We start from the raw sequence: 9,543 nt of genomic DNA on the forward strand, positions 1-9,543 counted from the left end.
AAAAAATTCTATGTTCTAAATATCATAATCATTATCAACAGGTGTTTAATGATATTTGCTACTAATTATTCCAAGGAATTACTACATTCCCAACAATATTACACCTGACACAAAATCTAGCATTCCCAAAATAACATCTCTATTCATCTGCTCCAATTCTTACATTCAATTTTATTTTTTAAATAAATAATTTAATCTACAGTTTTCCTCTGATAAAAATAAATGTCCCTTAGAAGGGCATAATATAAATAATGTTGAACTGTATCACCATGCAAAGATTGAAATATTTAATAATGGCCCATTATATTATTCATTATTTTATCTATTAGTTATGACTAACAACTTACAATTTATACCAAACTTCTTCTCCAGACCTATAAAAGGTATGAGAGGTAAAAATACTCAGACTTAATTAAATGTAGGTAGTTTAATATGCATTAATTAATTCATTGAACTAATAATCATTAAGGTTTTATAAGGTAGCCAGTTCTCTGTTACACACTGAATAGAGACAATCACTGTAATACAATGGTTTAGTCTACTTGAGGAAAATATAGAAATAATTACAAATAATTGTGTAAGGGCAGTGATAGGTATGTGTACCTTGAAAAAGAACCACAAAATCTAATTCTGGCATGGGTTGACATAGGGCAAAGGTTAGGAACAGTTTTGTTTTAAGAAATAGTATCTGATTTGAGTCCTAAAGAATTGTTAAGGGTTAATGACATAACTTAGGAGAGAAGCAGATAAAACAAACAACAAACAAAAAAACATTAAATCATGGACAAAACAAATGGTCCTTTTGACAATATTCAATACTAGGAAGACAGTGAGAGGAAATGAAGACAGAAATATGGTGGGATAAAGAATAATCCTGTATCCTTTTTTTAAAAAAAATTTATTTCTGTATTTTAAAGGGAGAGAGAGAGAGCACTCAAGCAGGGGGAGGGGCAGAGGCAGAGGGAGAGGGAAAGAGAGAGAATCCTTAAGCCACCTCCCTGCTCAGCACAGAGCCAGATGCAGGGCTGTATCTTATAACCCTGAGATCATGACCTGAGTGAAAATCAAGAGTCAGATACTCAACTGGCTGACACCCCCAATCCTGTGTCTCTTTAGGCAGCTTTATTATTATCCATAGGCAACGGAAGCTTACTGGGTTGCATAAATCACCTTATATTGACTAATGTGAATTTTAAATATACAACTGGTTGTTGTAGAGAAGTGATATTGACCTTCAAGAAAAGCTAGGAAAATATCAAACAGTTACAAGGCGCGAGAGGCAACTTAAGAAAGCATGATAAGAGTGTTAATGAGAAATACCCATGATGGTAATATAAAACATAATAATTATTATAATTAATAATAATAAGCAATCGATTTAGGAGTGATGCTACCAAGGCTTAATAAATGACTGAGCTTTAGGAGGTAAAAAGGAGAGGACACAGAAAATGAAGAAAAATATTGCCATTTCTTTGGAGCCTATTTGCTACTGGTGGTAGAGATTATTTAATATTTGCATATGTTTAACACGAGGTGCCCATCTTCAGTGTTCAGAAATTCATCCTACACAAACCTGGAGTTAATAGATTAACAGGTTAAACATTAAAAGGCAGCTTTCAAATGACTAGAGTGGACCCATTCTGCTGCATAGAAAACAAGTTGTCTTGAGTTCCTGACAAAGATGTTGAATTAAACTTTCTTGGGGTGCCTGGGTGGCTCAGTTGATTGAGCCTATCTGCCTTCAGCACAGGTCATGATCCTGGGATCAAGGCCTGTATCAGGCTCCCTGCTCAGCTGTGAGTCTGCTTCTCCCTCTCCCTCTGCCTCTCCACCTGCTAGTTTTCTCTCTCTCTCTCCCTCTCTCTCTCTCTCTCTCTCTCTCAAGCAAATACATAAAATCTTTTTTAAAAAAAAAAGATTTATTGCTGCTATAAACAATGGGGTTCAGGTGTCTTTGGCGTTTCACTGCTTCTGTATCTTTGGTGTAAATCCCAGCAGTGTAATTGCTGGGTCATAGGGCAGATCTATTTTTCACGCTTTGAGGAACCTCCACACAGTTTTCCAGAGTGGCTACATCAGTTCACATTCCCACCAACAGTGCAAGAGGGTTCCTCTTTCTCCACATCCTCTCCAACATATGTTGTTTCCTGCCTTTTTAATTTTCGCCATTCTCACTGGTGTGAGGTGGTATCTCATTGTGGTTTTGATTTGTATTTCCCTGATGGCCAGTGATGCAGAGCATTTTCTCATGTGCTTGTTGGCCATGTCCATGTCTTCCTCTGAGAAATTTCTGTTCATGTCTTTTGCCCATTTCATGATTGGATTGTTTGTTTCTTTGCTGTTGAGTTTAATAAGTTCTTTATAGATCTTGGAAAAAAGCCCTTTATCTGATATGTCATTTGCAAATATCTTCTCCCATTCTGTAGGTTGTCTTTTAGTTTTGTTGACTGTTTCTTTTACAGTGCAGAAACTTTTTATCTTGATTAAGTCCCAATAATTCATTTATGCTTTTGTTTCTGTTGCCTTCATGGATGTATCTTGCAAGAAGTTACTGTGGCAAAGTTCAAAAAGGGTGTTTCTTGTGTTCTCCTTTAGGATTTATATGGATTCTTGTCTCACATTTATTTTTTTTAATAAATTTATTTTTTATTGGTGTTCAATTTACCAACATACAGAATAACACCCAGTGCTCATCCCGTCAAGTGCCACCCTCAGTGCCCGTCACCCATTCACCCCCACCCCACCCCGCCCTCCTCCCCTTTCACCACCCCTAGTTCGTTTCCCAGAGTTAGGGGTCTTTATGTTCTGTCTCCCTTTCTGATATTTCCCACACACTTCTTCTCCTTTCCCTTATATTCCCTTTAATATTATTTATATTCCCCAAATGAATGAGACCATATAATGTTTGTCCTTCTCCGATCGACTTACTTCACTCAGCATAATACCCTCTAGTTCCATCCACGTCGAAGCAAATGGTGGGTATTTCTCATTTCTAATGGCTGAATAATATTCCATTGTATACATAAACCACATCTTCTCAATCCACTCATCTTTTGATAGACAGCGAAGTTCCTTCCACCGTTTGGCTATTGTGGATATTGCTGCTAGAAACATCGGGGTGCAGGCGTCCTGGCGTTTCATTGCATCTGTATCTTTGGGGTAAATCCCAACAGTGCAATTGCTGGGTCGTAGGGCAGGTCTGTTTTTAACTCTTTGAGGAAACTCCACACAGTTTTCCAGAGTGGCTGCACCAGTTCACATTCCCACCAACAGTGTAAGAAGGTTCCCTTTTCTCCGCATCCTCTCCAACATTTGTGGTTTCCTGCCTTGTTAATTTTCACCATTCTCACTGGTGTGAGGTGGTATCTCATTGTGGTTTTGATTTGTATTTCCCTGATGGCAAGTGATGCAGAGCATTTTCTCATGTGCGTGTTGGCCATGTCCATGTCTTCCTCTGTGAGATTTCTCTTCATGTCTTTTGCCCATTTCATGATTGGATTGTTTGTTTCTTTGGTGTTGAGTTTAATAAGTTCTTTATAGATCTTGGAAACTAGCCCTTTATCTGATATGTCATTTGCAAATATCTTCTCCCATTCTGTAGGTTGTCTTTGAGTTTTGTTGACTGTATCCTTTGCTGTGCAAAAGCTTCTTATCTTGATGAAGTCCCAATAGTTCATTTTTGTTTTTGTTTCTTTGCCTTCGTGGGTGTATCTTGCAAGAAGTTACTGTGGCTGAGTTCAAAAAGGGTGTTGCTGGTGTTCTCCTCTAGGATTTTGGTGAAATCTTATCTCACATTTAGATCTTTCATCCATTTTGAGTTTATCTTTGTGTATGGTGAAAGAGAATGGTCTAGTTTCATTCTTCTGCATGTGGATGTCCAATTTTCCCAGCACCATTTATTGAAGAGACTGTCTTTCTTCCAGTGCATAGTCTTTCCTCCTTTATCAAATATTAGTTGACCATAAAGTTGAGGGTCCACTTCTGGGTTCTCTATTCTGTTCCATTGATCTATGTGTCTGTTTTTGTGCCAGTACCACACTGTCTTGATGACCACAGCTTTGTAGTACAACCTGAAATATGGCATTGTGATGCCCCCAGCTATGGTTTTCTTTTTTAATATCCCCCTAGCTATTTGGGGCCTTTTCTGATTCCACACAAATCTTAAGATGATTTGCTCCAACTCTCTGCAGAAAGTCCATGGTATTTTGATAGGGATTGCATTAAATGTGTAGATTGCCCTGGGTAACATTGACATTTTCACAATGTTAATTCTGCCACTCCATGAGCATGGAATATTTTTCCATCTCTTTGTGTCTTCCTCAATTTGTTTCAGAAGTGTTCTGTAGTTTTTAGGATATAGATCCTTTACCTCTTTGGTTAGGTTTATTCCTAGGTATCTTATGCTTTTGGGTGCACTTGTAAATGGGATTGACTCTTTCATCTCTCTTTCTTCAGTCTCATTGTTAGTGTATAGAAATGCCACTGACCTCTGGGCATTGATTTTGTATCCTGCCACACTGCTGAATTGCTGTATGAGTTCTAGCAATCTTGGGGTGGAGTCTATTGGGTTTTCTATGTAGAGTATCATGTCATCTGCAAAGAGGGAGAGTTTGACTTCTTCTTTGTCAATTTGAATGCCTTTTATTTCTTGTTGTTGCCTGATTGCTGAGGCTAGGACTTCTAGTAGTATGTTGAATAACAGTGGTGAGAGTGGACATCCCTGTCGTGTTTCTGATCTTAGGGGAAAGGCTCGCAGTGTTTCCCCATTGAGAATGATATTTGCTGTGGGCTTTTCATAGATGGCTTTTAAGATGCTGAAGAATGTTCTGTCTATCCCTACACTCTGAAGAGTTTTGATCAGGAACAGATGCTGTATTTTGTCAAATGCTTTCTCTGCATCTATTGAAAAACCTTTCTCAATCCCAAGGCAAGATGCTGATTTGGGTGAGGGCTGCTGTCTTTGTAAGCAGTTTAGAGTTAACACTGTATCACAGCAAGGGCCCTGGACCCCACTCAAAGAAAAATAAAGATGTATATTCTCTGGCCCTTAATTAAAAGTTGATGTACAGAATTTAGAGGAAGGGCAGCTAAAGCTTCTCTTTCCCTTTTTAAATTGTCATTTAAAAAATAAATAAAAATAAATAAATAAACTTATTGAAATCTGTAGATAACTATTTCAAAGTCTTGACTCCAGCTAGAATCTCTCTGTTCAGAAGGCACATGAGAAAATGCTCTACATCACTGGCCATCAGGGAAATACAAATCAAAACCACAATGAGATACCACCTCACACCAGTGAGAATGGTGAAAATTAACAAGGCAGGAAATAACAAATGTTGGAGAGGATGCGGAGAAAAGGGAACCCTCTTGCACTGTTGGTGGGAATGGGAACTGATGCAGCCACTCTGGAAAACTGTGTGGAGGTCCCTCAAAGAGTGAAAAATAGACCTGCCCTACGACCCAGCAATTACACTGCTGGGATTTACACCAAAGATATAGATGCAATGAAACACCGGGACACCTGCACCTCGATGTTAATAGCAGCAATGTCCACAAGAGCCAAACTGTGGAAGGAGCCTCGGTGTCCATCGAAAGATGAATGGATAAAGAAGATGTGGTCGGGAGAAGATATTTGCAAATGACATATCAGATAAAGGGCTAGTTTCCAAAATCTATAAAGAACTTATTAAACTCAACACCAAAGAAACAAACAATCCAATCATGAAATGGGCAAAAGACATGAAGAGAAATCTCACAGAGGAAGACATGGACATGGCCAACATGCACATGAGAAAATGCTCTGCATCACTTGCCATCAGGGAAATACAAATCAAAACCACAATGATATACCACCTCACACCAGTGAGAATGGGGAAAATTAACAAGGCAGGAAACAACAAATGTTGGAGAGGATGCGGAGAAAAGGGAACCCTCTTACACTGTTGGTGGGAATGTGAACTGGTGCAGCCACTCTGGAAAACTGTGTGGAAGTTCCTCAAAGAGTTAAAAATAGACCTGCCCTATGACCCAGCAATTGCACTGTTGGGGATCTACCCCAAAGATTCAGATGCAATGAAACGTCGGGACACCTGCACCCCGATGTTTCTATCAGCAATGGCCACAATAGCCAAACTGTGGAAGGAGCCTCGGTGTCCATCGAAAGATGAATGGATAAAGAAGATGTGGTTTATGTATACAATGGAATATTACTCAGCAATTAGAAACGACAAATACCCACCATTTGCTTCAACGTGGATGGAACTGGAGGGTATTATGCTGAGTGAAGTAAGTCAATCGGAGAAGGACAAACAGTGTATGTTCTCATTCATTTGGGGAATATAAATAATAGTGAAAGGGAATATAAAGGAAGGGAAAAGAAATGTTGGGAAATATCAGGAAGGGAGACAGAACATAAAGACTCCTAACTCTGGGAAACGAACTAGGGGTGGTGGAAGGGGAGGAGGGCGGGTGTTGGTGGGGAATGGGTGACGGGCACTGAGGTGGACACTTGATGGGATGAGCACTGGGTGTTTTTCTGTATGTTGGTAAATTGAACACCAATAAAAATTAATTTAAAAAAAAAGATAAGAAAAAATAATGATCGATGTTGGACAATATACACAACTAAATTTCTTAGCTGAGTAATACTATTAAGGGAACACCACCATGTTTCCCATATTTTACTACTTAAAATTCAATAAGTATACATGGAAGTAAATATATAGGCTGACTTGGTATTCTAAGAAGCCACATTTTGAGTCAGAGTTTTGCAGAACAATTATTTTGGTGGATTTCTGTTATTTCAGAATTGAATAGATTTCCTGCTGTCAAAGTTGAAAATCCCTGCAGATGCAGGTCATTTCTTTATTTCTGATCAGAAATATCTTTAGCAACTCATCCCAGTTGGGTTCCAGAGTTGTGAATTGGTATTGTCCTTTCTTTTCTAACCACTTCACACTCTACCACAGGGATAGGCAATATAGAGGAAAAAGGTCAGAGCTTATACAGAGAGAAAGTCATTGAGTGTATAGGTATATTTCGTGTAAGGAATGTTTGATTCTGGACTCCCATTTGAAATTAATAGTTGCATCATTTTGTAGAAATTCTGAGCTTCTACATTTTTATTTCATATTAGCAAGAGGTACACATTTTTAAAAATTCATTATATTTTCTAATCATGAATCAAATAATTCATATGTATAAAAATTAGATGAATTATAGTTTTATGAAATTATGTCCTCGGTGGAAGAAATCTTTTGTATAGCTTATTAGAAAATATTTTCAAGATGCCTTTACAATATTAATTTGATATAAATATAAGTATAAATAAATAAATAATAAAATAAGTAAAATAGTGTCCTTTTTGGCCAAAATGGTATTATGGCCAAATTAATTATTAAAATACAATTATGTTACATATTTATTTGTTACATTTACTTATGCATGTGCAAAGAACGTATCTGCCTCAAAAAGTTTTGAATTGCATCTTTTCATCATTAAGTTTCATTGCCTCAGCTTCCAAAAAGTTTGCATCTGGAAATTAAAGAGGTTTAACAATAAAAGAAATGCAAGAAAATACTTGAAGTTAATAGAAACCTATCCTTCTTTTTTTTTTTTAATTTTTATTTATTTATGATAGTCACAGAGAGAGAGAGAGAGGCAGAGACACAGGCAGAGGGAGAAGCAGGCTCCATGCACCGGGAGCCCGATGTGGGATTCGATCCCGGGTCTCCAGGATCGCGCCCTGGGCCAAAGGCAGGCGCCAAACCACTGCGCCACCCAGGGATCCCCTATCCTTCTTTTTTTAAGAGAGAAATCTACAAACCAAAGTAGTTAAATAATGAATATTATGGGGCATCCTTTCTCTCTTGAACTTTTAAAATTAAGATGTACCTCCTGTTGTTATTGATTAGAATCCCATGATGCATATGGAGTATCCATGCTTTCTATGACTCATAATCTTGATTTGGAAATTGGTGTACTGGGTTGCTAGGCCTTTCCAATTGTACTACATGTAGCAGAACCTCCAGAGATTTCCTAGAGAATGTTATTTTTCATTATCACTCCTGTTACCTCTCGAGGCTTATTGACAATCATCCTTAAACTACTCAGGTTCTCTTCCCCCACACTGGCAAAGCACACAATGAAAAAGCCAAATATAAAATGAAATATTGTCACAATAATGTATGTAAGTTATGGTATATTTTGTCTTTGATGTATGGTGTAGAAAATGGTTCTTCCATACTTTTTCCCCCCTCAAGCTAGCAACAAAATTACCCTGTAATGAGGATCCTTTCTAAGAAACTTGTTTGGTTCATGCACATTTTTTTCATGGATGCCAACTGTAACTTAGCAGACACAACTGTAAAAATCATATGACTCCAACACAATTCTCACATTTTAAATGGATCATATTTGAGAAAATGCTTTTGTATTGACCCAATCACTGTATTTTTATATATGGATATATTTCGCACTAGTCAAAATACCTTTTCCCAGCAGAAGTCACCTTGCATAAACCAATTTTCACCTGTTTAATTATTACCTTAAGCTGATTTTATCAGCTGGACCTTGTCTGGCCTTCAATCATCATTGTTTCTTCTTCATCATAAGTACTAATGTAAAATTAGAGAGCTTACTGCACAGAAGTAGATTTTACCAGAGTTGACACAGAATAAGAAATTTATGTTTTAGTTGAATGTGAAATGTGATTTTTCTCTTCATTTGTTCATTTAACAAATACTTATTAAATACTGGCTCTATTCATAAAAAAAAAAAAAAAGAAGATGTGGTCTATGTATGCAACGGAATATTACTCAGCCATTAGAAACGACAAATACCCACCATTTGCTTCGACGTGGATGGAACTGGAGGGTATTATGCTGAGTGAAGTAAGTCAATCGGAGAAGGACAAACATTAAATGGTGTCATTCATTTGGGGAATATAAAATATAGTGAAAGGGAATAAAGAGGAAAGGAGAAAAAATGAGTGGGAAATATCAGAAAGGGAGACAGAACATGAAAGACTCCTAACTCTGGAAACAAACAAGGGGTGGTGGAAATGGGCAGGGGGTGGGCAGGGGGTGAGGATGCCTGGATGATGGGCACTGAGGGGGGCACATGATGGGATGAGTGCTGGGTGATATGCTATATGTTGGCAAATTGAACACCATTAAAAAAATAAAATAAATTAAAAAATTAAAAAAAGAAGGCCTGCTTTTAAAGAAAAAAGACACACCTGTAACGTTTCTTGTTTCCTAAGCCTATCTTACAACAGAAATAAAGGCTCAAAGTTAACAATCCTTGTTAAATACATCAGTATTAGTTTAATTAAATACATCAATTTTCACATGATCTTAATTTAAACTCTATTTTAAACTCTGCTCTAAGTTCCCTGGAATATTTTATAAGGAAAAATGACCAACAGAAAATTCCACAAAAACTCTTTGAAATCTGAGCATTCAATAAATATAAATATGTAGTTAGGTCTGTAAATTCTAAGCCATCTTATAAAATGTATTTCAATAATTACAATTTTCTTTT

The sequence above is a fragment of the Vulpes lagopus genome, chromosome 21 (assembly GCF_018345385.1).
Source record: "Vulpes lagopus strain Blue_001 chromosome 21, ASM1834538v1, whole genome shotgun sequence".
Lineage (NCBI taxonomy): Eukaryota > Metazoa > Chordata > Mammalia > Carnivora > Canidae > Vulpes > Vulpes lagopus.